The 26,871-nt window shown below is 44.1% G+C and overlaps 1 protein-coding gene across 1 annotated transcript in view; it reads right to left on the bottom strand.

The window, feature by feature from the left end:
- LOC134586440 (calpain-14-like) overlaps window positions 1-26,871 on the bottom strand; it is a 44,822-nt gene that overhangs the window by 12,392 nt on the left and 5,559 nt on the right. Inside the window, exon 3 of the mRNA XM_063441951.1 lies at window positions 7,419-7,564. The gene's annotated coding sequence lies outside the window, so the exon portion shown is untranslated. The remainder of the gene's footprint in view (window positions 1-7,418; window positions 7,565-26,871) is intronic.

Here is a 26,871-nt window from a genome sequence, read left to right on the forward strand (position 1 = left end):
GACATACACACTCACACACACTGACAGACACACTCACTCACACACAAACTCATAGACATACTTACACACACACTAACAGACACACATACTCACATGCGCACACACACACACACTGACACACACACACACACACACACTGACAGACACACTCACACACAAACTCACAGACACACACACTGACAGACACACATACTCACATGCACACACACACTGACAGACACACATACACACTGACATACACACTCACATGCACACACACATACACACAGTTATTAATAAAGTAATTAATAATAAATTAAATTTAAATTTCCCACCCAGCCTCCCTACCTGGAGTGCTGGCGTGGGTCTCTCATTGGTGGTCCAGTGAGGCTGCTGGGAGGCGTGCGGCTGAAGTGGATTAGGAGGCGGCGAGGGAGCTCTGATCTCCCTGACCGGCTCCCTCGCAGGCTGTTTTCTGATGCCGCGGGAGCCGGAATATGACGTCATATTCCGGCTACCGCGGCATCAGCAAAAGGCGCGCGAGGGAGCCGGTCAGAGAGATCAGAGCTCCCTCGCCGCCTCCTAATCCACCTCAGCCGCATGCCGCGCCGCTCCGGGGATCGAGGAGGTGACCAGGCAGGAGGGAGAACTTCCCTCCTGCCGGTCACTTGAATTTTGCGCCCCCAGAGCCGGTGCGCTCTAAGGCGGCCGCCTGTGCCGCCTTATGGACGCGCCGGCCCTGGCTACACGGGCCACATGACGAGGTCTGGCAGGCCGGATTCGGCCCGCGGGCCTTGTGTTTGACACCCGTGCCCTACGGTATTACATTACCTGGATGATTTCTTACTGGTTGAGGAGAATACTTCCCCTCCCAGTAGTCTCAAAGCTACCACCAAGCTATTCGAGCAACTAGGTGTCCCAATCTCCCCTAAGAAAACAGAGGGGCCAGACACGAATATCACATTCCTAGGTATTCAATTAGACTCAACTAGACATGTGCAATTTGTTTCGGTCCGAATATGAATTCGGACGAATTTCGGACAATTCGGACATTCGGTTACTTCCGAACGTCCGAATTGCCGAGGTTCCGAAATTACCGAATATCCGAAGTGTCGAAGTGTCAAAGTGCCGAAGTTCCGAAGCACAGTATTGCCTAAGTACTAATATACTTACCCAGTGAAAGAAGAAGAATGTTACATTTTAAACAATTTTACATAAAAAGTATACAAACATAGCCAGGATTCAGCTGCAAGCATTTGCAACACTTACAACAATCAAGTAACATACATTCATATAAAATGTAAGTTACTTGGCCAGTCAGTGTAATGACAGGAATGAATAAGTAGATAACTCCCTAATTCCCACGGTATTAGGGAGCTATCTACTAAAAGGCTGAAAGACCTAATTGGTCTTTCAGCCAAATTTACTAATACTAAGTAAAGATTACTTAGTATTAGTAAATTATGCCCCTACTCGCTATACCGTGAGTAGGGGTATGTCTATTAAACAGTGAACAGCCTGTGGCTGCTCACTGTAAAAAAAAAAAAAAAAAAAATACGGTCAAACTAAAGGGGGGACCTATTGCCCCCCCCCCCAGCCCCCACCCCTGAGCGGCGGGTGGGGGCCCTAATGTAAAATAATGGGGGGGGACCTATTGTCCTCCCCCCGGGCACCTACCCCTGAGTGGTGGGTGGGGGCCCTAAATCAGAATAAGGGGGGACCTAATGTCCTCCCCCCTCACCCCCAAGCGGTGGGTGGGGGCCCTAAATTATGATAAGGGGGGACCTAATGTCCTCTCCCGTGGCCCCTACCCCTGAGCGGTGGGTGGGGGCCCTAAATACTAATAAGGGGGGGACCTAATGTCCTCCCCCCTGGCCCCCACCCCTGAGCGGTGGGTGGGGGCCCAAAATATTAATAAGGGGGGGGACCTAAATACTAATAAGGGGGGGGGGGACCAAAGGTCCTCCCCCCTGGCGGCGGGTGGGGGCCCTAAATACTAATAAGGGGGGGGGACCTAAGGTCCTCCCCCCTGGCCCCCACCCCTGAGCGGCGGGTGGGGGCCCTAAAAACAATGTCCCCCCCAGGTGACTAGGGGTCCCCAAACCCCTAGTCACCTCTCCCCCCCCCCCCCCCCCGACAATAAAAATGATCCCCCTACCTACCCCTCTCACCCTAAAAATAATGAGGGGGGACCTTTAACTATGTACCTGTAAAAAAAAATAAAACTTACCATTCAATGTTTTCTTTCTTCTAAAATCTTCTTTTTTCAGCCCCAAAAAAGGCCAAATAAAAAACCATAATAACCGACGCAATTATAAAAAAATAATAATAATAAAAAAAATGCTTCTTCACCCATGGAGGGCTCCACGCAGACTGAGCTCCGCAGGGCAGGGGAAGGCTTATAAAGCCTTGCCCCGCCCTGCAATTAGACTCAGAGCACTCTGATTGGTGGGTTTAAGCCATCCAATCAGAGTGCTCTGACAGGTAAATGAAGAGACTGACAGGTAAGTCTCTACATTTACCTGTCACAGCACTCTGATTGGTTGGTTTGAAATCCACCAATCGGAGTGATCTGTGCCATTTTACACAGCGAGGGAAAGTTCTTTGGAATTACACAGAATGTGTCAATTGTACAACTAATATTTGGCAACAATTTTTCAATATTCCATTTTTCCATATATTCTTCAAAAATAGAAAATGCTTTTGAGAACTGTTATTACAATAACCTCCTCCATATTCCTTATATTGTTTTGTTTTAAGAAATAAATATTAACAGTGAGGAAGAAAATGTATGCCCAATATTGGCTGGTTAGAGCAGTGGAACCATATAACCAGAAAACCTGCTCAAACCACCAAATTTGTAAAACTCTAAAAAAAAAAAAAAAAAAACACAGGCACTTTATAAATGCTAATAATAATTATGATATTCCTTGGTTTCCTTTTATGTAATCTTATAACTCAATAACCTCTGCTTTGCTGTGTCTCTGATTCAAGATTAATAATATGTGGTATTATTACCCTTACCCAAATGGTGTCATTAAGTCTCCAGTCTGACAATAACCAGACCAGAGAGCCCTGACGGCCCTCAGCGGACCAGGGGCACGGTCGGTGTGGACGCGCAGACACAGGGCGGGACCCACCAACCACGCACCACACTCTCAGGCCACTAATAGAGAGAAAGTGGAACGAGCGAGGGCACTGAGAGGAGGTAACACCACCACACCCGCACCAGCACAACCATGAGACAACACCTACACAATACACCACGCGACAACACGAACCCCCCACCCTGGGCCAAAACGGTCAACCCCAACCAGAAAGAAGACACCTAGATCACCAACAGATCAGTGCAAGAGTGGGGACAGAACAGGAACCAGGCCCACAGGGGGCACAGCCCCCAGACCCGCACAACACACCAAACACCATCCACATTACCCCACAACCCTCGACCCATTACCCCTAGACGAACCCACCCAGCTCCAAACAGAAAACACGCGAGACCTTTAAACCACTGATGCAACAAAACTAACAATGGAAAACCGTAGTCCCTAGAACCAAACACAGAACACTAGACAAGGCTACCTAACCAAAGGAGTCACCCGACAATATGCTAACAGGCACTCCGAAAAACCAGGGGTACCTCACATAACCAAAGTCTTGAGGATGGGCCCTACAGGAACCAACAAGACCTGACCGCACATTGACCCTAGAACCAGGCACACAAATAAGTAATAGGGCAAGGGTCAGCGCAGGTAGCAGCCTACCCACGACCAAACCCGACCTCGGCTCCGAGTAGACGAGCCCGACCTGAGACGCAGGGATTATAAATTGTGATTGCATTATGTTACCCCTACCCACCCCTTCCCCTTCTTTTTCTTCTGTACCCCCTACCCACACATTACTGAAAACGAAAAATAAAGAATTTATAAAAAAAAAAAAGTCTCCAGTCTATAAATATGCATAAGGCTTTCTGACTGATTGAGGGTGTATATGATTACATATGTTAAATGGCTCTCAACGTCAACAGGGAAGACAGTGCTACAATAAATAATATATTATAGAGGTTCGCATAAAATCTTGTGAATATTTTAAAGCATTGAGAATCCACTTAAATTGCTTGGGACCCAAATGTGGGCCCAGACTCAGTGGTGAGCACTTTGGGTTTCTACATGCATTTAAAACAAAGTGCAATTTACGTTCAGTTCTCCAGAAGGGTTTATTGTTTGCATAGATAATATATCCTCATTTGATATGATTATTAAAAATATATATATCCTTCTCTGGGCTTTTATTGCAATGCAATACGCTAGATAGAAATGTTTCCAGTATTAAGGGGACACTATTTCATCTCATTGAAGTGGTCTGGGTGCACGATCCCAGTCCCACTTAGTCCTCCAATGTAAATCATTGCAGTTTTAAAGAAACTGCAATGATTGCCGTGCAGGACTAAGACTACTTATAGTGGCAGTCAATCAGAGAGCCTACTTGCTGGTGGATTACTGACTTTGGTCACCTAACAGACGATGGACGTCTTCACACTTTGCATGAGGACCTCCAGCGTCAGTAAATTCCCCAAAGGAAAGCACTGAAACAATGCTTTCCTCTGGGGAGGGCCTATAGCACTCATGGCGCTTGCCACGCATGTGCATTAACCCCTGTCGCATGGGAGGAGGCGTAGCGACGACCCAGCACTGAGGGAGAACATCACTGGAAACGGTTGAGTAAACAAAGGGTTTAAACCCTTTACATGCTAGGGTAGCGGGGTTGTGAGGGAGGAGTTCCACAGGAATGGTGCAGCCCGAGCTAGTACAGCTATTTAGAGGAACACTGCAGGCACCATAAACACACTATGTCACCATTGGATGCCAGGCTTCTGGGTACCAAGAATCACTACTAAACGGTGAGTAAACCATCTAGGACTTAAGTGGGACCCAGAGCCAATGGATTCTATGCACCATAATCACTTCAAGTTTACACAATGTTTATTTTTAATTTATTCATTTAAATTTTATAGAATAAAAAGTCGTGGACAGTATATAGTATCACTTATCTTGAAATATTTTTTTGCAGGCCCTAAATTATTAGAAAAAAAGGGGGGGAAACTATTTGTCTTACATACAATTGTGACAAACATAGATAACTTAAAATTGGTATTTATAAGGAGCCCTGTTGGGGATGACTGGAAGCACAACTTACTAAAAATGGCAACAGAATGTAAGAAGAATGTCTGCATTTAGGCATAAAATACAACCATAAACTCATGTACTCTAAGTACAGTTAAAGGGACACTATAGTCACCAGAACAACTACAGCTTATTGAATTTGTTCTGGTGAGTAGAATCATTCCCTTCAGGCTTTTTGCTGTAAACACTGTCTTTTCAGAGAAAATGCAGTGTTTACATTGCAGCCTAGTGATAACTTCCCTAGCCACTCCTCAGATAGCTGTCAGAGATCCTTTCTGGGTCATATCTGCCTAAAATGTATCCAAACATTCAGTGTCTCCTCCCTCTACATGCAGACACTGAACTTTCCTTATAGAGATTCATTGATTCAATTCATCTCTATGAGGAGATGCTGATTGGCCAGGGCTGTGTTTGAATCATGCTGGCTCTGCCCCTGATCTGCCTTTTTGTTAGCCTCGGACAATCCTATGGGGAAGCATTGTGATTGGACCACTTCTAATGATGTCAGCAGACTGCTTGTTTTCACACTGACAGTCATTAGAGATACCTCGAATACAATGCCATGTTTAACTATGACAAGTGAGGTAAGGAGGCAAGCAGTGTAGAGGGAGTCTTGGTGTTTGATAAATGTAAGTAATCTTTAAAAACAAAAAATACCGCAAAATCGCGGCAAACCAACCCGAGAGACAGACACCCCCCAAGCAGAGAGAATGGGGAAGAAAAATAAGAGACACCAAGGTCCGACCAAGCCCCAGCAACCAGATATCAGACTGGCCTTCGAGAGGCCTGCGACCTCACAGAGACCCAAGATGGCGCCTGAGGCCCGCGAAACACCCGAGGTATCTGAAGCCTCTCAGGAGGAGGAAGACTCAATGCCCTCTCCTCGATCCTACACCACGGAGTCTGAGGAGGACGAAGCACCTGCCACAAAAGGTGACATTAAAAGGCTCCTGACGGAGATGAGACAAATCTGGAGGAGCGACCTGCAGACAGTGCAGACAGAGGTGGAGGAGGTACGGCAAAAAATCAGTAGCCTGGAAACAAGGGAAGCCTCCAGGGAGGAAAAGATCCAGACCTCAAATCGAGACATACAAGACCTTGCCTCACAGGTAAAACAAATTAGACGCACAATCACCACACTGGAGGTCAGACACAGGCGACGAAACTTACGCCTTAGAGGCATCCCAGAAGAGATCGGCACTGCACAGCTCCTACCCTATACTCACACCCTCCTGACAGCCATGGGAATAACAGACGCACATAACCTACCTTTGATCACCTCGGCGTTTAGGGTAAGGAAGTCCGCTGCAGCGCCCACCGCGGCACCCAGAGATGTTATTGTGCTGACTCGGGATATCTCCGTTAGAACTGCCGTAATGTCTAAGTCCAGAGAACTAGGAACAACATTGATCGAAGGCCACAGGGTAGCCATATACCCAGACACACCATTCTCCGTACTTGTGGAGAAAAGAAAACTAGCACCTGTAGCCAGGTCACTAAGGGACGCCAATATCAGGTACCGCTGGGGCATAGAGGGGTCCCTCCTCACAGAAGTTGAGGGAGAGAGATACGAGCTCACCTCAGAGGACGACCTGGAAAACTTCCTACAAAAAGCCGGTTTGACACGCATGCCGCAGCAAAGGACATCACCTCCCACCATGAATCAAGTGCAACAAGAGAGAACCGTCGAAAAATGGCACAGCGCACCGTCCAGCAGCACCGTAAAGAGATTGACTCCACTTCCCAAGGCTGCTAAATCAAGACCCAACAAGTAGCGGAGACCACGCAGAGTCGGACTGAGCACAAAGACCCTCTAAAGGACACTATTACTCTATGGTATACGGGACTTAGCCATCTAGTTTCACTTTAAAGACATCTAAGACTGACCAACGTATGGCCAGAGTTCCCTATTTGTTTTACCTGTTGCCTACAATATACCCATTATGACATAAATATGTACACGTTGTATACTTAAACGAATATAATGGAACAGATGTATATGTTATTCTAAATCGAATAAAATACAAATTAAAAAAAAAAAAAAAAAAAAATTTCTTCACCAAAGCATATCAATTAAACTGTTAATGGCGCCTTACCTTGCAGTACTAAGAGCTAAAGTGGCCTAGGTGCCTATAGTGTCCCTTTAAATCATTTACTTCTGAAATATAGGTATTTGAACAGGTTTTATTGCAATATTTGTAATACTTATGTAATGCTAAGTGGCAATAAGAGATACCATTCACCCCACTCCCCTACCTGAATGAATGGGAAGTAGAATCCTCATACTTTGCTTTACTGTTTGGAAGGAGTAGAGCTGTCATTTTCCAGACATTTGAGGACATCAAATGGGTGGACTGAAGTCTTGGCAGATAATATGTTGCTCTAGAGGTTGATAATCATTCCTAGAGTATAAATATAGGCAAATAAGGCTTATGGACTAAATTTCATTGTACGAAGCAAATTAAAGCACAACTGTGTTTAAATGATTCTAGTAGTGAAGGGGTTAAAATCATGTTTTCTAGAATGGTTTAAGGAAACCAAGAAGCAATCTATCATGCCACTTTTAATCCTGGAAAGCTTAACCTGCTTTTATTTGTTTGCAACAAAGCCGGGTATGTAGGGATAGAGTTTGAAACTCGTGAGACTCTGTTGATGGCATCACTTAGTTAGACAGAAATAATCACTTAGCTGCCAAAAAATGAACACCTGTGAACATGACATATTTGCCCTACATGTGAAAGGCGTGATATCAAATGCCACACTTTGTTCATGCATTTCTAAGAGGTAAACCCATAACTTGTTTACAAATTGTTAGATTGTATAATAGTATTATTGTGCAGTAACCAAACAGGTTTAGAATTATGCAAGGGGAATTTCACAATAGTTCTAATAATATAAGCAAAACACAATGTGCAAATTGGAGTTCTTTGGAATAATATCATTTAAATAAATCACAGGAGTTGTCTGATGTAACATTGATAAGAATAAATGTGAACATTCTTAGCTGACAATGCATTTATGGAATATCTTATAAATAAATAAATAAATAAATATGAGTGCTACTAAAATGCCCAGAAATTCCCTAATGGACCCATCTTCATTCAGTCTGATGTTTTTTTATACCCCACTGGGTAGGTTATATATTCAGCTTTGCATTTTCACAAGAACTTGACAAGATATGCAAAGGGGGTGATTATGTACTCCGGAGATAAAGCTGAGCACAATTTAGTGATTTTTATCACTTTCCAAATTGACTAAATAATGACAAATTCTAAATTGTAATGTGCATCTAAAAAAACCCACAAAAATAATTGGTCCTAAAATGGCTGTACAACAGGGCTACTCTCACCACTGGTATGCATTTATGTTGTAATTTGGATTGTCAAACTGCTACAATGCCCAAGATTTCAGAACAGGCCCATAAAATGAATCTATAAAAAACGGAAATAGTCAGGGAAGCCCAATGCACCGTTTAGGTGTTTGGGCTGTGATTGCTTTGTATGACTGTGTAGCACCTGTCTACAAGGCAGTTGTGAATTGGCTGCACTAAAGTTTTGAAAGTTAACAAAATGTTGCAACTTACCACACGTCCTCATTTTTGGTCCTGGGCAGCACAAGAACAGGATCTCACCCATCCACCTCCTTTTTTTCTTGCTATCAGCTTTTTTCTTTTTTGTTCCCCCATCCTGTCACTTTTCTTTCTTTTTGTGTGTTTTCTGTGTATGTTTTCCAGTTATTGTCACAGCTGCTGGGTTTCATCCTGGCCAGCACCTGGAATCCATGTTTATTTTGGTGGTATATTTTAATTTAGTTTTAGTCATAGTTTTTTTTTTTTTACTAAAAAGCCATTTGATTTTTTGTTGTATTTTAGTCATCTGAATTGTTTTAATTTTAGTCGACTAAATCTCAAGTAAATTCAACACAACTAAAATCTAATGGGTTTAGTTAAAGCCTCTATCTGTCTCTTTTTCCCAATCCTCAGCTCCTGTGTCTCTTTGTGTCCTCCCCAGCCCCTCTGGATGTCTCTCTCCCAAGCCTCGGTCTGTCTTTTTTGCCCCTTCCACATCCCCTCTATGGCTCTTTGCCCTCCCCCTCCCAACCCATCTGTGCGTCTCTTTATCTCCATAGCCCCATTTGTGTATCTCTGCCCCCCAGCATCATGTCTCTTTCTCCACCAGCTGTCTGGTCTCTTATATGGCAATGAAACATCACAAGATAGTGCCAAAGGCATACATTGGGGGTATTGTTTTATTCAGAAGAGTTTGCTGAGCATAGGTTAGGAGGTTTGACCACAGTGACACATATCTGATTAGCAAAATGCCCAGCAAAATTGTAATGTGGTTGTAATAAAAAATTACCACATAAACCGGTGAAAAAGATAAAGGAACACTATAGCGTTAGGAATACAAATCTGCATTACTATAGTGTCCCTCTCCCTTTCTCTAAATTGGGCCCCTCCCCAGGAGCAAATAAAAGTTGTTAAAAAATTAAGATTTACTTACCTTGCTCCATCACCGCTTCTAAACTCTTCTCCCACAGCGATCTCAGAGAGGATGGCTTGCCTCATCATAAGGGAACACGTACTCCTGACACTATGTCCTGTTGTAGGCTGGCGTGGCTGTTTAGGTGACTGGCCTTGCTCTGATTGCCCTGAAAAGGGGAATTTACTCATCTTTTCTCACTCGCTGCACTGGTCTTGCCCTGCCTGCATGGTGGAGACCAGCCATCTTGATAAGTTCGGCCAATCCAAAGCTTTTCCCTGAAAAGGCAGTGTTTATATTGAAAAGCTTGCAGAGACAGAATATAGACACCAGAACCACTACATTAAGCTGTTGTTCTGGTGACTATAGTGTCCCTTTAAGCTGCACTAATTATTCACAAATTATTATTGCCATAAACGTGAAAAAACAACTATTTTTTACATTAATTTCTATGCATTTTATTATAATAAATAAGAATTCATATATGTATATGTTACACCAAATTAATTGCATTTTTGTCCTTAGTACTAAGTGCCAAGTCCTTGTGTGTCCTTTGTCTTTGGTGCACAGTATATGTTGGTGCAATAAATCAGAAAGATGGAAATTGCAGTTGAATACACACATTGCTTTTGTCCTAAGTACAAAACAAGCCAGCTGAGGCTTTGTCCATAAGAGAAACTCCAGCCACTATAACAACTTAATTAGAATTAAAGGAACACTATAGTCACCTAAATTACTTTAGCTAAATAAAGCAGTTTTAGTGCATAGATCATTCCCCTGCAATTTTACTGCTCAATTCACTGTCATTTAGGAGTTAAATCACTTTGTTTCTGTTTATGCAGCCCTAGCCACACCTCCCCTGGCAATGATTGACAGAGCCTGCATGAAAACAAACAAACTGGTTTCACTTTCAAACAGATGTAATTTACCTTAAATAATTGTATCTCAATCCCTAAATTGAACTTTAATCACATACAGGAGGCTCTTGCAGGGTCTAGCAAGCTATTAACATAGCAGGGGATAAGAAAATCTTAATTAAACAGAACTTGCAATAAAGAAAGCCTAATTAGGGCTCTCTTTACAGGAAGTGTTAATGGAAGGCTGTGCCAGTCACATGCAGGGAGGTGTGACTAGGGTTCATAAACAAAGGGATTTAACTCCTAAATGGCAGAGGATTGAGCAGTGAGACTGCAGGAGCATGTTCTATACACCAAAACTGCTTCATTAAGCTAAAGTCGTTTAGGTGACTATAGTGTCCCTTTAAGTTGTTACAGTGCAAGGAGGTTCCAGGTTTACGGATGGTTTTACCCCAAAGTCTTCAATACCTAGTTAGATTTTGTAGTGAAATCTAGTCAATGAAAGGTTTCAATAAATAAAAGCTCAGCTTTGTTACAATTTCAGTTATATGTGACGTAGGAGCAGAATGAATTGAGGATACAGATTTTGACTGCGTGACTGCCTTTTGCTCAAGCTCAACAGTAATGTGCTTGCTGATCAGGGCTGGCCCAAGACATTGTGCTGCCTGGGCTGAAGGATGAAATGCTGCCCCCTTACCAAAACCACGCCCACGCCCATTATGTTAGGCCCTTTTGTGTGCCCTTCTCTCTTCCCTCATTGTGCCACTACTTACCTCCCTTCATGTAGTGTGGCTGTGCGGATCACGGAAGAGGAGCTTCTGTTTCCTCTACCAGACTGGCAGGAAGCTGTTCAGCGCTCTCACTGAGCATGACCTGTCAGGCCAGGTAGAGGCTCTGTGCGCTCTCCTTCTGCCGGTCACCCGAGGCCCAGATATTGCGCTCCTTGGGCCGGGGAACCCTCAGGCTGCCGCGTGTACCGCCATGACTGTCCCCAATAACCCCGCTGTTACCTGAGCCTCGGGCTGTTTTGGGGCCATTCGGTGGGTTCCAGCTGCGGTCAGGGTGGGCTGTGGGGGAGCACCTGTGTTACCATGATATCAGGTCTGCTGCTGTCTGAAATACAATGGCCCCAGATTTCAGTAAATAATATATACACTTACACATCAACATAAACTGCCTAATGCATTCATTCATACACTGTCTAATACATAAAACACACACTGTCTAATCAGGGCCAGATTAAGAGCCCAGAGGGCCTGGAGCTGACAATTATGATGGGCCTAATTACAGAATCTTATCGACCAAAAACACTAAAACATACCTCCCAAGTGTCATGTATCTGATGGAGATGGTGTTGGAGGGAAACTCAAAGGATGCAGCTATATGAAAACACATACTCTATGCTAATCTCTCTCTAATTTATGCTTTCATCTTTCAAGTAAATCAAGAACAGCAGTGTCCAGTGAAGCAGGAAGTCAAAGGGAAGGGTAAAAGGGTGTGCCACTGACGCAAATCACGTGACCAGACCTGCCAAAAGGGGTGAACATGCCCAAAAAGGGGGCATGTCTGTCCAAAGAATTGGAAGGCCAGCATGGCATGAATGCTGTCCAACTAAGGGCATACTATGCAGGCAGCACCCAGAGCTTGACATAAATGCATCAAATGATGCGCCTACCCCACGCTTTCTAAGGACTGTCCCCTAGCACTCACATGTCCACTTGTCTCCTTATCATCTTACTAACAGGCAGACGTTCCTGGTATATAGTCTGGGACAGAGTAAAGGTGTATATAGTGAGTGTAGAAGAAAGAGGACATGTCACAGTGTTAGAGAAACCAAAGTCTGCATTACCTAATTACCTAATTTTATTGTCAGCCAGTCCACACACGTTTTGTTGCCATACATCCCTCTTAAACAAACTTAAAGGGACACTATAGTCACCAGAACAACTACAGATTATTGTATTTGTTCTGGTAAGTAGAATCATTCCCTTTAGGCTTTTTGCAGTAAACAATGTCTTTTCAGAGAAAATAACTCCACTGGCCACTCCTTAGATGGCGGCTTGAGGCGCTTCCTGGGGCAGTACTGCCTAGTGTGCAGCACTGCCATTCAGTGTCTCCACCCTCTGCATGCAGACACTGAACTTTCTTCATAGAGATGCATTTATTCAGATTATCTTTATGAGGAGATGCTGATTGGCCAGGGCTATGTTTGACTTGTGCTGGCTCTGCCCCTGATCTGCCTAGTTGACAGTCTCAGCCAATCCTACAGGGAAGCATTGCAATTTGCTCAGACCACCACTTCTGATGATGTCAGCAGACAGAGTCAGTTTAGAGGCAGAGCCAGAAGCTGCAGACTACAGAATACAAATAAGATTTGACTATATTTAGGGAGGCAAGAAGGGGCCAGGGGGGCTAGATGGTGTTTTTTACATTATAGGGTCAGAAATACATGATTGTGTTCCTGACCCTATAGTGTTCCTTTAAGCAAGAGTATGTGAAGAGTAGTTAGGGTTTCCACCTTTCTTGGAAAAAAAATACCAGCCTTAATCATTTGTAAAAATAATTAGTTATGCGTGACATCACATGATGTAAATCACAAGGAGTGACATAAGAGAAAATTCTGTAAAATCACCAACAAACTACTCACAGTTTGATTCTGCTGTATAGAGGAATTGTTCCCAGTGACTCCCTGTCTCCCAGTCTCGCAAGTCACCCAGTGTCTCATTGTCCCTATGTATCACAGTGTCAGTGTCCCCATGTAGCCCAGTCCCCTAGTCTCCCAGTGTCTGTGTCCCCATTTCTACCAATGTCCCCATGTCTCAGTGTGTCACTAGGATACTAGGAGACACAGTGAGACATGGGGACACTGTCACCTGGGGACACATGGGGGCACATGTGAATACAGACATGGGGACAGAGACATGGGGACACTGAAACATTTGGGGAAATTAAGACACTAGGGACACTGAGAGACATGGGAACACAGACAGTGGGAGACTAGGGGACACTGGGAGACTAGGGGATACTGAGACACTATGGACACTGGCTGGGAGACAGACACTTGGGGACACTAGGAGACATGGGGACACTTGTGGGCATAGACATGGGAGACATGGGGACACTGGAAGACATGTGGACACTGAGAGACATGGGGACACTGGGAGACATGGGGACACTGAGGACACTGTCTGGGAGACATGGGGACACTGGGAGACATAGGGACTCTGAGTCAATAGGGACACAGAGATATGAGGACACAGACACTGGGAGACTAGGGGAAACTGAGAGCCATGGGGACACTGGCTGGGGGACATGGGGACACTGTGTCCCTAGAATCTCTGTGTCCCAATGTCTCAGCTTCTCCCAATGTCCCTATGTCTCAGCGTCCCCATGTCTCACAGTGCCCCCTAGTGTCTCAGTGTCACCATGTTTTCCAGTGTCCCCAAGTATCTCAGTGTCCCAAGGTCTCCCAGTGTCCCCTAGTGTATGTGTCCCCATGTGTCCTCTAGTGCCTCAGTGTCCGCATGTCTCCCTGCAGGCTTTCACCCTATCCCTCACTTACCTGAGCTGTAGAGCTGCTGTTTGGACTCTCTGTGCTGTGTAGCTGCTCCCCCACGGATCAGTGAGTAGTAGAGAGAGGCAGGGATATGCTGTAACTTCCTATCCCTGCCTCTCTCCACACACAGTGACCCCTACTGGCCAGTACTGGTATTGCAGAGTAATGTCCGTTTATACTAAGAAAATGACCTGCATTTGTATTGCCGGTATTACTGCAATACCGGTTGTGCCAGGCAGCCTCAAATACCAGCTGTGCCATTAAAATACCAGCCAGGTGGCAAACCTAAGAGTAGTGTGTAAAAAAAAAAAATTTTTTTTTTTTTTTAAATGGGCCTATTCCATGGGCCAGGGCCTGGAGCTGCAGCTCCATCAGCCCCTATGTTAATCCGGCCCTGTGTCTAATGCCTACCTACATACAAACACATTGCCTAATACATGGTCAAACACACTGGCTCATACATGCACACACAAAACCTTCTAATACATATGCACGCACACACACACATACACAGCCTAATAGATCCATCACACATACAGACTGCTTTATACACAAACTTCTTAATCCACACACAGACTGCCTAATGCAGACATACACACGGTCTTATTCAAAGACACACACACTGCCTAATACATACTGCCTGATACACACACACTGCCTAATAAATACATACATACACACACTGACTGATAGACACACACACGCTTAGAACACACATACAAACACATGCACAGAAAGCAGCACTTTCTAACATTCACAGGTAGGGGTTGGAGTAACTCCAAGCAGCCCATTAGAAGTACCTCTCCCAGGCACATGGCATGGGGAGGCAACATCTGGATGCTGAGCCCTCGCGGTACCCTGCTCTTTAGAAGCCAGCTGTCCACATCTTGCTGCGCAACTTATACTTAATCCCTGCCAGCATGTGTTCACGTGGGGGCGCTCCAGACAGCCAGCAAAGCTGCTGAGAGCTCCCCCTCGATCTAAGTGGAGCACAGGCCGTAGGGCTAATTACCAATTGGGCGTGGAGACACGTGGGGAGGGGAGGTTGGGAATAATTTAGTTGGAACCTGCCTCCCTTCAGTAGGAAAGTGTGATAAGCAGCATAGGAACATGCTTTGACAGGAGCGGCAAAATGCTGCTCATGTCAAAGTGCCACCTGGAGCCATGGCCTCACTGGGAGCTATGGACAGGCTGGCCCTGTTGCGGATTACTGTGAGCTAGCTAGAAATTGGTCAAATGTTATTAAGCCATATCTTGTGTTCACTCAAAGGGTAAACTCAGGGGCCTACTGAAACCTTATAGAAGAGATGGCTAAAGGGTGAGACGAGTCCAACCCTAGAGTCAAAAAATTGGGACTAAATGGGCAACAGATTTGGGCATAACCCAGAGCAATGAATAAGAAAAAAGTCTCCAACTGTCAAACGTTGCTGGAAAGGAGAACAAAAGTTCAGCTTCCAACAGGTATTAACAGGAGGTGTGCCCATACAGAAGAGTATATAACTCAATTACCATGGTTTATACAACATCAATGAAAATAAAAAATCTTTAATATAGAAATTCATAGAAACAACAGTGAACAATAAAAACAGGGAAAAACAGTGCTACCCTCATAGGGTCTAGGTTGTAAATGGGATCTAGCTGGTATAGTACAGATATAGGGGAAAGTAGGGCAATTGAGCCGTTTTTATGCCTGGTATCCAATGGGTTAAAGGGACAGAGAGTGTGGGTTATCAAAACCCCCCAAAAATGCCAACTATTTTACCTAGATTGTGGAGGAGATAAGGTCTAAAGACAATTGAGACGGTGTATAAAATGTCTACCTGTAGACTTAGTACATGTAATAATATCAGGCGCTACTGGTAGTAAGAGCAACCCTGAAATAGTAAATGGGTCAAAATGAACATTCCTCTAAGTCTAGAGGCAGACTTAAGCCCATAATATAAGCTGTTTTCTTGTGAACATTAGTCCATATAGTAGAATCAGGTAAAGAAAGCAACCTCAAATCGATAGATGTGTTAATTGATCAATTAACTCTCAATTTAGAGTGCCAAATATCTTATACCTGAGACAAATATATCTGTAGCCACAGTGGCAACCAGTAAGGAACACCTGAGAAAGTCACCCTTATAAGTAGTGGCTAGACAGTGTCCAAATACTGAATTGTACATGTAAAAATATGTAGAGGCAGCTTTGGAAGAGCTTATTTAAATAGTCATAAAGAGAGTAGATTTATTGAAAAAAATCCCTAAATCACCTGTCTCATAGCTTATTAGATAGTCATAAGGCAATAGGTTTGTAAAGAGCTCACTGAATCTCCTGTCCCGTAGTAAAAGATCACTAACCAGGCATAAATATCGGTGACCCTACTGAACACAAAAGTCCCGAAAGTAAAGCAGGCTAGGCTATCCATCAAGACCCACAACCCGTGAAAAAACCCATTGTGAATTAAAAAAGCTAACTAGGAGCCTAAATCTGGCATCATTATCGCCTAGAAGCCTAAATCTGGCGTCCTTGCTAAAACTGAAACCTACTGAAACCTACAGTATTCACCGGAGGTATGCAAAAGTATCAGACAGATATATGGAAATAAAAACACAATATAGAAATAAAATCATAAGGCTATACTGTAGCTGTTATACTGTAGGAAATGCGATTCAACATAGAACTTAGTGGACATCTCTCCTCTTCTTTGCAAAATAGATTCATGTAAAACACAGGGTGCTTAGCTGAACCATGGGCCAGCACTAGCCCAACAATAGTAGATACAAGTATTAGCAAGAGGGTCCAGGAACACCAATGACTTCAAGCACGTTTATTAGAACATTTGAAACAACACTTCGACCCCAGATAGGGTCTTTGTCAAGCAAATGTTGCAGTGTTCCAGTGTCATTGTGATGCCTGGACCCTCTCTCGAATACTGGCATCTCTCCTCTTCCTGTAAGGATGGATTTGGAGACTATGCTGGCAGAATAATCTCCTGGTTCAAATGGAAGAGACAGGCAACCTTATGAAGAAATTGTGGTATTGGCCTGAGAACTACCCTATCACCCTATAGCTCAAATATATGGTACTAGAGAAAGCAGGAGCATAGTTTTCTGAGAAAGAGGTGGGAGAGAGACTCTCTCCAGGGGCCTCAGTGAGAGCATGAAGAACCAGCAGTAAATCCCAAGAAACTGAAAAGGCATGCCGGGAGGACAAAACTAACAAGAGGCTCCATTTAATCCAAGAAACTGGAAACAGAGGTCCACAAATGGCAGGAAGTATACCGAAGGATACCAAATCTTTTATGTCATTTTTTCTTGAAATAACCTTAGCCATTATTTAATCTTGGGGCTATGATGTATATTTAAAGAGTGTCTGTAATAATTTAATATTAAACTTAAAAAGTTACACTTGCAGAAAGTTTATAACTTCAATAAATTGTTATTTTCTTTTTAATATTTGCAAATGTTTACTGCAGTTTTCAGAGGATTATATGGGACAAGGTATGTGAACTTTGTGAAGTAGTAAGAAATCCTGTTAAAAAATAACAAATGTACAGTATAGTAGATTTAAAGTTTGAGCTGTATATTATTAGAACACAATATTCCAGTATATTGGGTTCTAAGCTTCAGTGATCTGTTGCTACTGTTAATCAGGTGAAATAAATGTGGTTGTTGTAGTGGATGTAAAAAACAGATACCATTCGTATCTTGTAATACCTTTTTTATTGGGCTAACAGAATTTGTTAAAGGGACTCTATAGTCAACATATAAAAGCAAGAAAGACAGGTCCCCCAGCCTTCTTTCTTGCTTTTATATAAATTTGTCATTAAAAAAAAAAAAAAAAAATCTGAGTAAGTTTTAATAAGAAAACTTACCTCCGTTCCAGCGCCGAGCTCCCCGCTAGGCCACGCCCACTTTTTCGTCAAAATAACGAAATCGCAGGGCCCAATAGGACGCTTCTCCTTGAGAAGCGTCATCGCGATGTGGTGCGCATGCGCGGTTTCACGCTGCACCAATCGCATTCTTCATAGAGCGGCATTGAATGCCGCCCTATGAAGAAACTCAGCGCTCAACCGCGCATGTGCGCGGAATGCGCGTTCGCGAGCTGAGCTGTCTGACTGCTCAGCTCAGCTCACTTTCTATACCCGCCCCCCTCCTCAGCCAAACTGTGTTTACATATAAACACTATATATAGAGATCTCTCTATATATATAGTGTTTCTATGCAAACACACAAGTAGTAAAAAATTAGACATACACACACTCTTTCTCCATCCATATCCATCCATCCCCATCATCCACATCCATATCCATCCATCCCCATCATCCATCCATTCCTATCATCCATCCATTCCCATCATCCATATCCATCCCCATCATCCACCCCCATCATCCATATCCATCCATCCCCATCATCCATCCATTCCCATCATCCATATCCACCCCATCATCCATATCCATCCCCATCATATCATCCATATCCATCCCCACCATCCATCCATTCCCATCATCCATATCCACCCCATCATCCATATCCATCCCCATCATCTATCCATCCCCATCATCCATATCCATCCATCCCCATCATCCATATCCATCCCCATCATCCATCCACTCCCATCATCCAAATCCAAATTCTCACTTTATTAAATAGCTCTGGCTGTTTCCCACTGACTCCACTGTTCCCAGATGTGTACACCAGGGAACAAAATTGGGACAGTGGGACAGGACCCCGAAATAAGGACTGTTAGGAGGCCTGCATTGCAACCAGTGACAATTGGCATGTTTTGTGAATGTTGTGATCACTGTTTTACCTATCCCTGCGGACACTGACAATATCTACAGGAACAGAACACACATGTAAGCATGCAGCGATACCTGCCTGCTGCCTCACTCCTGCAGTAATCTGCTAAAAGACATCCTAACACCAGTTTCAGGGTGTAATCCCCTGCCCCCCTTGCCAACTCTCCCATTCCGCTAGGATAGAGAACTTTGCTATAAATCCTCTGAACTGAGCCTTTATTCCCCATTTTCCGTACTGGGCTGATGGATGAAAAAATCAACTTGTAGGGGGGTCCAACTGGTAAATGGCTGTTTTGTCAAGATACCATAATAAAGTACAGTAAAATACATTTGGTGTGGACTTGGTTACTGTGCGTTTTCCACTTCGTATTCGTTATAATGCCATACATTCTGCACACAGTGTATCTACAGAATGCCAGTAGACGGCAGTATTCCCAAACGGATATCATCGCACATGTACAGTTGGAGAGAATTCTTTACATTGAGACAAACTTTACTGGTTCGTGTTCCAGGAAGTTTATGAAATCACACAATACAGAAACTCTTGCACTGGAAACTTGTCGATCACTTTTGAGCTGAACTTGAGTTATACAACCCAATTATCAATACTCCTTACTTACTTGTGAGGTTGCACTCAATGTTCTCTTAATTAATGGTTTTAGTGTCAGTCGTTTCAGCAATCAAATAATAATAATTCTTTGGAAAATTCACTAAAAGAATAAAATGCCCAAATAGCCAGAGCATTTTTGTCAGTTTACAGCAAACCTTTTCATTGTATAAACACCACTTATGTTTGCCATAGCCTCTTCCTGCCAATAAATACATTACTCCTGCCTATTCAACAACATTGCATTTACATAGAGCAACAAGCTTTTGATGAATTATAGAAGCTGATTACCACTTAAAGATCAACAGCATTAAAATTAACAGATTTTATGGAGAGGCTGCTTTATCTCCTAGCACAGTGTCAGTCCTCATACACCCTTAGTTGGAGTTTATAGCAAAATAGAAGAACCCTCCATGTATGTTCTGCTGTTTTGTTTTACACAGACTTTATATATGATTTACAGTTGATTGTAAAGTCTTTAGACTTAACTTACGATTTAGAGTTCATAATGGCTAGCCTGGCGTTTTTAATGTGTTTGTCCATGACTTGTGCATGAAAACTGAGTGAGTTTTGCTCATGTGGCAATGTAGCACTGTTGCTTAGTACTGTGAGAGGTGGTTGCTAGGGCACACATGATGGGCTCACTAGGCTAATGGCAAAGTTGTTGAGACAGTGGATTATCTGGCAAATTAAGCGGTCAATACCAAGGCTGTGTAGTGCAAGCCAGTGACAATTTGATTGTGGTTATTCATTTCATGAATGTCATATATTCATCCGCTTATAAAAATTTGGTTAATGACATTTACTGTCCACACAGGAAAAGTTGTACCGAGCAGCAACCTAATCCACAGAAGGGTTAATGCTGAGCAGCAATTATGCAAATGAAACCTGGTAACTGACTTTGGGGTCAAAGCCGGTTACAGCCTATCAGATCTAGAGGAGGGGTATTTAGGCCCAGTTCTCACCCTGCTCAGTGCCCTGTGGTGGTTTCCCTTGTGGTTGTCCGAGAGCGCGTTACTGTTTATAGTTTTCTACCTGGTTTTGACTTTGGCTTTGTTTATTGACTTCTCTATATTCTGGTATCCTGACTCCTGGCTTTCCTCATTGCTGCGTCCCTTTCTGTGTTCCCTGACCTCAGCTAGTATTTTTGACTATTCTATGTACGTTAAATCCGGCCATTCTAAGGACCGGTAATACGTTACTTATTTGTCATCCGTGCTATACAGTTCTAGGTGCTGGATCAAACAGTAATCCTGACAATGACATGCACATGTGGGCAAATTTGCTGGGCACAGTGGGTTAAGCTATGCTGCATTGTGGTGGAATCTCGGTAAAAATAAATTTAGTGGGCCGAGATTTCCACGTGGCATATGCGTATGTTGGTGTATCAGTTAGTCAGTTAAACGTAGCTAAGATACAATCAACAGTGTACTGAGCAAGTGTAGGAATACAGGATATACGAGTATTTCCCCTCCTCCATTGTGCTGGGCAAGCCATGTGGTCAAACAGGAATTTAGTCTCTATTCGGTTGATAGATAAGAGTATGTGTAGGTTGAACTGATTATGGGAGGAGCTACATGCCTATATAAGGGACCTACACTGTATGATCAGGGCTCAGTCTTTGCTGTTTTTTGGTGACATTAGTCCCTCTGAGTCCCGGTCGGTGAATCGAATAAAGAATCTCTTCCTTCCTGAAGAAACCTGTGTCCATCTCTCTGTGCTCGGCTTCCGTCAGTTTCTCCGGTATCATTTGGTGCATTGGCCGGGAAGCTCATCGTTCAACGGTAGCTGAGAAGCAGAAGCGTGAGACGGTCTATCTTTGCCCACGCTCTCTACGGCTGCACCCCTGAACTTCTGCGTGGACCTCCCTTCGTCTCGGCGCCACTGGTCTGTTGTCCAGGAGATCATCGGCCTCTACGTAGTAAGTGCTGGGGTGTCCCCATCGATGAGTGTGAACTCAGGTTCAGGAACGAGGAGGTAAGAAGACCACTGTTTTAGACGGTGGACCCACTAGGGGTATTGGATACCGATTGTGCGGTAGGCCCATAAGGGGTTATTTGTGTATGGAATCTGCCCCCTCCAGTGGAGGGAAGGAGCGAAGGCGCACCGCTCAATTAAACGCCCTGTAGTCAGCCCGTTTAATTTTGGTTTGGAGTCAGGCTGGGTTCTGTGTAAATAGCCCAAGCCGGACACCGGTGTCTTGTCTAGACTAGCGTTCTAGGGTGTATATTACGTTCGGAGGGACCGGGAGACTAAGCGGCGTCTGTGTAAATTCGGTCCGCTAGATCTCAACCTATCTTGGCTAAGTGGGAAGGCGTGTAAATTTGGAACCCACTAGATTTTTGATAGAGTTTTTAGACTAAGAGGGTGCTGTTGTAAATTCCGCCCTCTAGTTCGCTATATGTGGTGCTTGGGCAGCGTGGCTAACCAAAACGGATGTAAATAGTTTTAGGTAGTCCATCGAGGTACTGGCCAATAGATTAGTTGGGAATTATAAATGTGTTAAAGATTGTTGTAGTAGCGTGTATTTCTTCTTAGCTAGCGTGAGCTCTGCCGTCTAGCGAGAGTGTGAATAGTGTGTAACTGTATTATAGCGCACGGTACCATAACCATGTATAATAACTACTGATATTGTAAATAACTACTAATAACTGTCGTCTATGTTGTATGTTTAACACCATAACCACTACTAATTGAACTGTGACTTTAAATTGTACTCTAACCAATGCTAACCGTACTATAACTACTGTTTGTAAAGACGATGTTACTGGGGTATGTTATAGATGGGTAATTCAGATATAGGGAATTATAGCGTGGGTGACTGTATAGTTTCGCCAAAAGGCACAGTAATAGTTATTTAGTGACTGGTGTAACAGCTGTGTGTGTACGGGAATTCCCTGAGTGTTTTGTTGTGTGCGTTTCACCTAGTAACTGTACCACGTGGTGCTGTTGCCAAGGGAACGGGTGTGACCGTTGGAAGTGTGTTTGTTTAGTTTCTATTGGAGACGACGCTTCATTGTTAGTATGGGTGCGTCAGATTCAACGGTTATGGATCCCTTCGGATGTATGCTGAAAAACTTTAAAAAGGGATACACTGTGTATGATTTTGGGGTAAAGATGTCTCCAACACGCCTGGCTACTTTATGTAGTAGGGAATGGCCTACTTTGGTGGCTGCATGGCCACCACGTGGCAGTTTGGATCCTAATCTGGTACAGCGTGTACACGTGGCTGTATCAGGTAGGCCTGAACTTTACGGCCAGTTTCTGTATATTCATTGTTGGAAGCAGGCCGTAAATGACTTGCCAAAATGGATCCGGATATGCCACGAGGAACAATGTGGCCCATTTAAAAGCATACAGGGACGCTATTATTGTTGGCATGAAAGCCAGAGGAAAAAAGGCGATTAATATGTCTAAGACGGCTGAGATATTGCAGAAATGTGATGAATCGCCCAGTGCCTTTTATGACCGATTATTGGAGGCATACCGTTTGTATACCCCCTTTAATCCAGAGGCTCCTGAGAATTCCCGAATGGTTAACTCTGCCTTTGTCAGCCAAGCCTACGGAGATATAAAGCGCAAGCTACAGAAGTTAGAAGGGTTTGTAGGGATGTCCATAACCCAACTAATGGAAATAGCAAATAAGGTCTATATGAATAGGGAGACAGAGACGAAGAAGGAGGAAGAGCGAAAGATGCGTAGGAAAGCAGATGTTAGCAGTAGCTAACGCAGGCGTAGATAGAAGGGAAGTATATAGGGGAACGGATAAAGGTGAGAAAAAGTGGAATGGGGAACCTTTGAGTAGGAACCAATGCGCGTACTGTAGAGAAGAAGGGCATTGGAGAAGTGAGTGTCCACGAAGGGAACAGTATGAGAGAGACAGACCTAGGGCAGGATATAGCAGTAATTATAGAGGTAGAGCGGGAGGTAGAGGAGGTCCTGGAGGAAATAGTGGGAATAATAGAGGAAGTGATAGTGGAGATAGATATTACCCAGCAGCGCAGAGACCCCGCGAGAGAGAGGATAGGGACTTTGTGGGTTTGGCTGACACAGTCATGGAGGACTATTGATACCGACCGGGCTCCATCCCCCTTGGCCGAGCGGAGCCTATGGTCGATGTAGCAATAGGGGGAAAAAGGAGTTCTTTCATGATTGACACTGGTGCTGAACATTCGGTGGTGACTGACCTAGTCCCTCCTCCTTCAGGAAGAACTATCACCGTAATAGGGATCGACCGATATTGATTTTTTAGAGCCGATACCGATACTCTGTGAACTTTCAGGCCGATAGCCGATAACTTGCCGATATTCTGTACATTTACCATTTTGAAAAATAAACTATTTCTAACGGTAAATGCCTTATGTAGTGGATGAAGTGTATTTAGACAGGGGAGCTGTGTGTGTAGTGGATGCAGTGTGTATTTGTGTAGTGTGTATAGTGAATGCAGTGAGTGTTTGTGTATTGTGTACATATAGTGTATGCAGAGTGTATAGTGAATGCAGGGAGTGTGTGTAGTGTGCATTTATAGTGAATGCAGAGTGTGTGTTTGTGTAGTGTGTGTATAGTGAATGCAGAGTGTGTGTTTGTGTAGTGTGTATAGTGAATGCAGAGTGTGTGTTTGTGTAGTGTGTATAGTGAATGTAGTGTGTATAGTGAATGCAGAGTGTGTGTTTGTGTAGTGTGTGTATAGTGAATGCAGAGTGTGTGTTTGTGTAGTGTGTATAGTGAATGCAGTGTGTGTAGTGTGGGTAAAGTGAATGCAGTGTGTGTAGTGTGGGTAAAGTGAAGGCAGTGTGTGTAGTGTGGGTAAAGTGAAGGCAGTGTGTGTGTGTTTGTGTAGTATGTGTATATAATGCAGTGTGTGTGTTTGTGTAGTGTGTGTGTGTACGTAATGCAGTGTGTAGTGTGTGTGTATGTAATGCAGTGTGTGTGTGTGTTTGTGTAGTGATGTAATTTGTGTAAAATTGGGGGGGGGATTTTTTAATGTTAATGATTATTGTTTTTTTAATATTTAAATTGTGTTTTTTTTTTCTTTTAGTCCCCCCTCCCTGCTTCTTACCAGGGAGGGGGGATATAGTATTCCCTGGTGGTCCGGTGGCTTGTTAAGTCCTGGGGGGGCCGGCAGCAAGCGCTGACTTACCTTGCCAGCAGCTCCTGCAGCTCCCCTGTGTAAATCTCGCAGCCCTTAGTGCCGCGCGGAGCGTTGCCATGGTAACCCGTGGCAATGCTCTGCGGCCGCGGGTCTCGCGAGATTTAGACAGGGGAGCTGCAGGCAAGGTAAGTCAGCGCTTGCTGCCGGCCCCCCCAGGACCGCCGGGCTTAATGAACCTGGCGGTCCTAGGAGATATTATCGGCAATATCGGTAGCAATATTGGCCGATACCGATATTGCCGAAAATACCGAATATCGTCCGATTATATCGGTAAAACCGATAATCGGTCGATCCCTACACCGTAAAAGGAGCAACTGGAAGGAGTGCCGCTAAACCGTTTCTTAAAATTGACTCTGTACATTGGGAGGCCACATAGTGAAACACCAGTTCCTTTATATGCCTGAATGTCCAGTCCAACTGCTAGGACGTGATTTGTTGTCGAAATTACAAGCACAGATAACATTTCTACCTAACGGAACAACATCTTTGAAGTTCAATGGACCCTCAGGTATAATGACAATATCTGTACCAAAGGAAGAAGAGTGGCAACTTTATACAGTGTTGACCAGCCAAAACCCTAAGAGTGATGAATCCTTGTTCAATATACCAGGAGTGTGGGCAGAGAATAACCCACCAGGACTTGCTCGTAATATCCCACCAATTCATATCGAACTAAAGCTTGGGGTTTATCCAGTAAGCCTGAGACAATAACACATTCCACAAAAGGCCAAGAAGAACATACAATCTTATTTGGAAACGTTCATAAGGTATGGTATCCTAAAATTCTGTACTTCCCCCTGGAACACCCCATTGTTGCCTGTTCAAAAGCCCGGTACAGATGAGTATCGCCCTGTGCTGGACTTGAGAGCAGTCAATGATGCGGTAGTGAGTATACATCCAGTTGTGCCCAATCCATATAACCTGCTTGCTTTAATTCCGGGCGGGGCTACCTACTTCACAGTTTTGGATCTCAAAGATGCCTTCTTTTGCCTACGAATTGCTGCGGAAAGCCAGTGTATCTTTGCATTCCAATGGGAAAATGCTGTAACGGGCTCGAAACGCCAGATGACTTGGACAAGATTGTCCCAAGGGTTTAAGAATTCACCTACCCTATTTGGATCAGCTTTAAGTCAAGACTTACTGGATTTCAAGTCCATCCCAGGAGAATGTGTACTATTACAATACGTAGATGATTTGTTAATAGCGCCAGTTACAAGAGAGATATGTCAGCAAGCAACACATGATCTACTGCACATTCTTTGGAAGGCAGGATACAAGGAAGAAAGCCCAGTTGTGTCAGCTAACTGTCAAGTATCTGGGATTCCATATCTCTGAAGGTCAAAGGATAATGGGGCCAGAGAGAAAAGAAGCTGTATGCCAAATACCAATACCCAAGAATAGAAGACAAGTGCGAGAGTTCTTGGGGGCAGCAGGCTTCTGTAGGATATGGATTCCCAGTTATGCGATATTGGCGAAACCTCTTTATGTGGCTATAAAAGGTACAGAACACGATCCCTTCCTGTGGACCCCCGAACAGCAAAAGGCATTTGAAGATGTGAAGAAGGCATTGATGAGCGCCCCAGCATTAGGTCTACCTGATCATACACGCCCATTCTACTTATATGTACACGAGCAAAGAAGAATGGCTGTGGGAGTATTGACACAGTACTTGGGATCATGGCAACGACCTGTTGCATATATGTCCAAACAATTGGATGCAGTGGCCAGTGGTCTTCCACCTTGTCTAAGAGCCGTAGCTGCCGCCGCCCTGCTGGTAGCCGAAGCTGATAAGCTCACTCTGGGTCAGGAACTCTATGTGCGAGTCCCACACGCAGTACAGACGTTGCTAGACTATAAAGGCAATCATTGGTTTAGCAATAGCCGCATGACTAAGTATCAAGCTATGTTATGTGAAAACCCGAGAGTGCATCTAGAGACTGTTAACACCTTGAATCCAGCTACCCTTTTGCCACAACCTACTGAGAGTCAACATGATTGCCTGGAGGTGATGGATGAAGTGTTTTCAAGTAGACCGGACCTTCGTGATTTTCCCATCCAGAACCCTGATGTCCAGTACTATACGGACGGCAGTAGTTATGTGAAAGAAGGGATTCGCTATGCAGGATATGCAGTGACAACCATAGACAAGGTGATAGAAGCTCGGCCATTGTCAAAAGGAACATCGGCACAGAAGGCAGAACTGATCGCACTCACACGAGCGTTACAATTGGCTGAAGGTTTAAGGGTGAACATCTACACGGACTCCAAGT

The sequence above is a fragment of the Pelobates fuscus genome, chromosome 2 (genome assembly GCF_036172605.1).
Source record: "Pelobates fuscus isolate aPelFus1 chromosome 2, aPelFus1.pri, whole genome shotgun sequence".
NCBI lineage: Eukaryota > Metazoa > Chordata > Amphibia > Anura > Pelobatidae > Pelobates > Pelobates fuscus.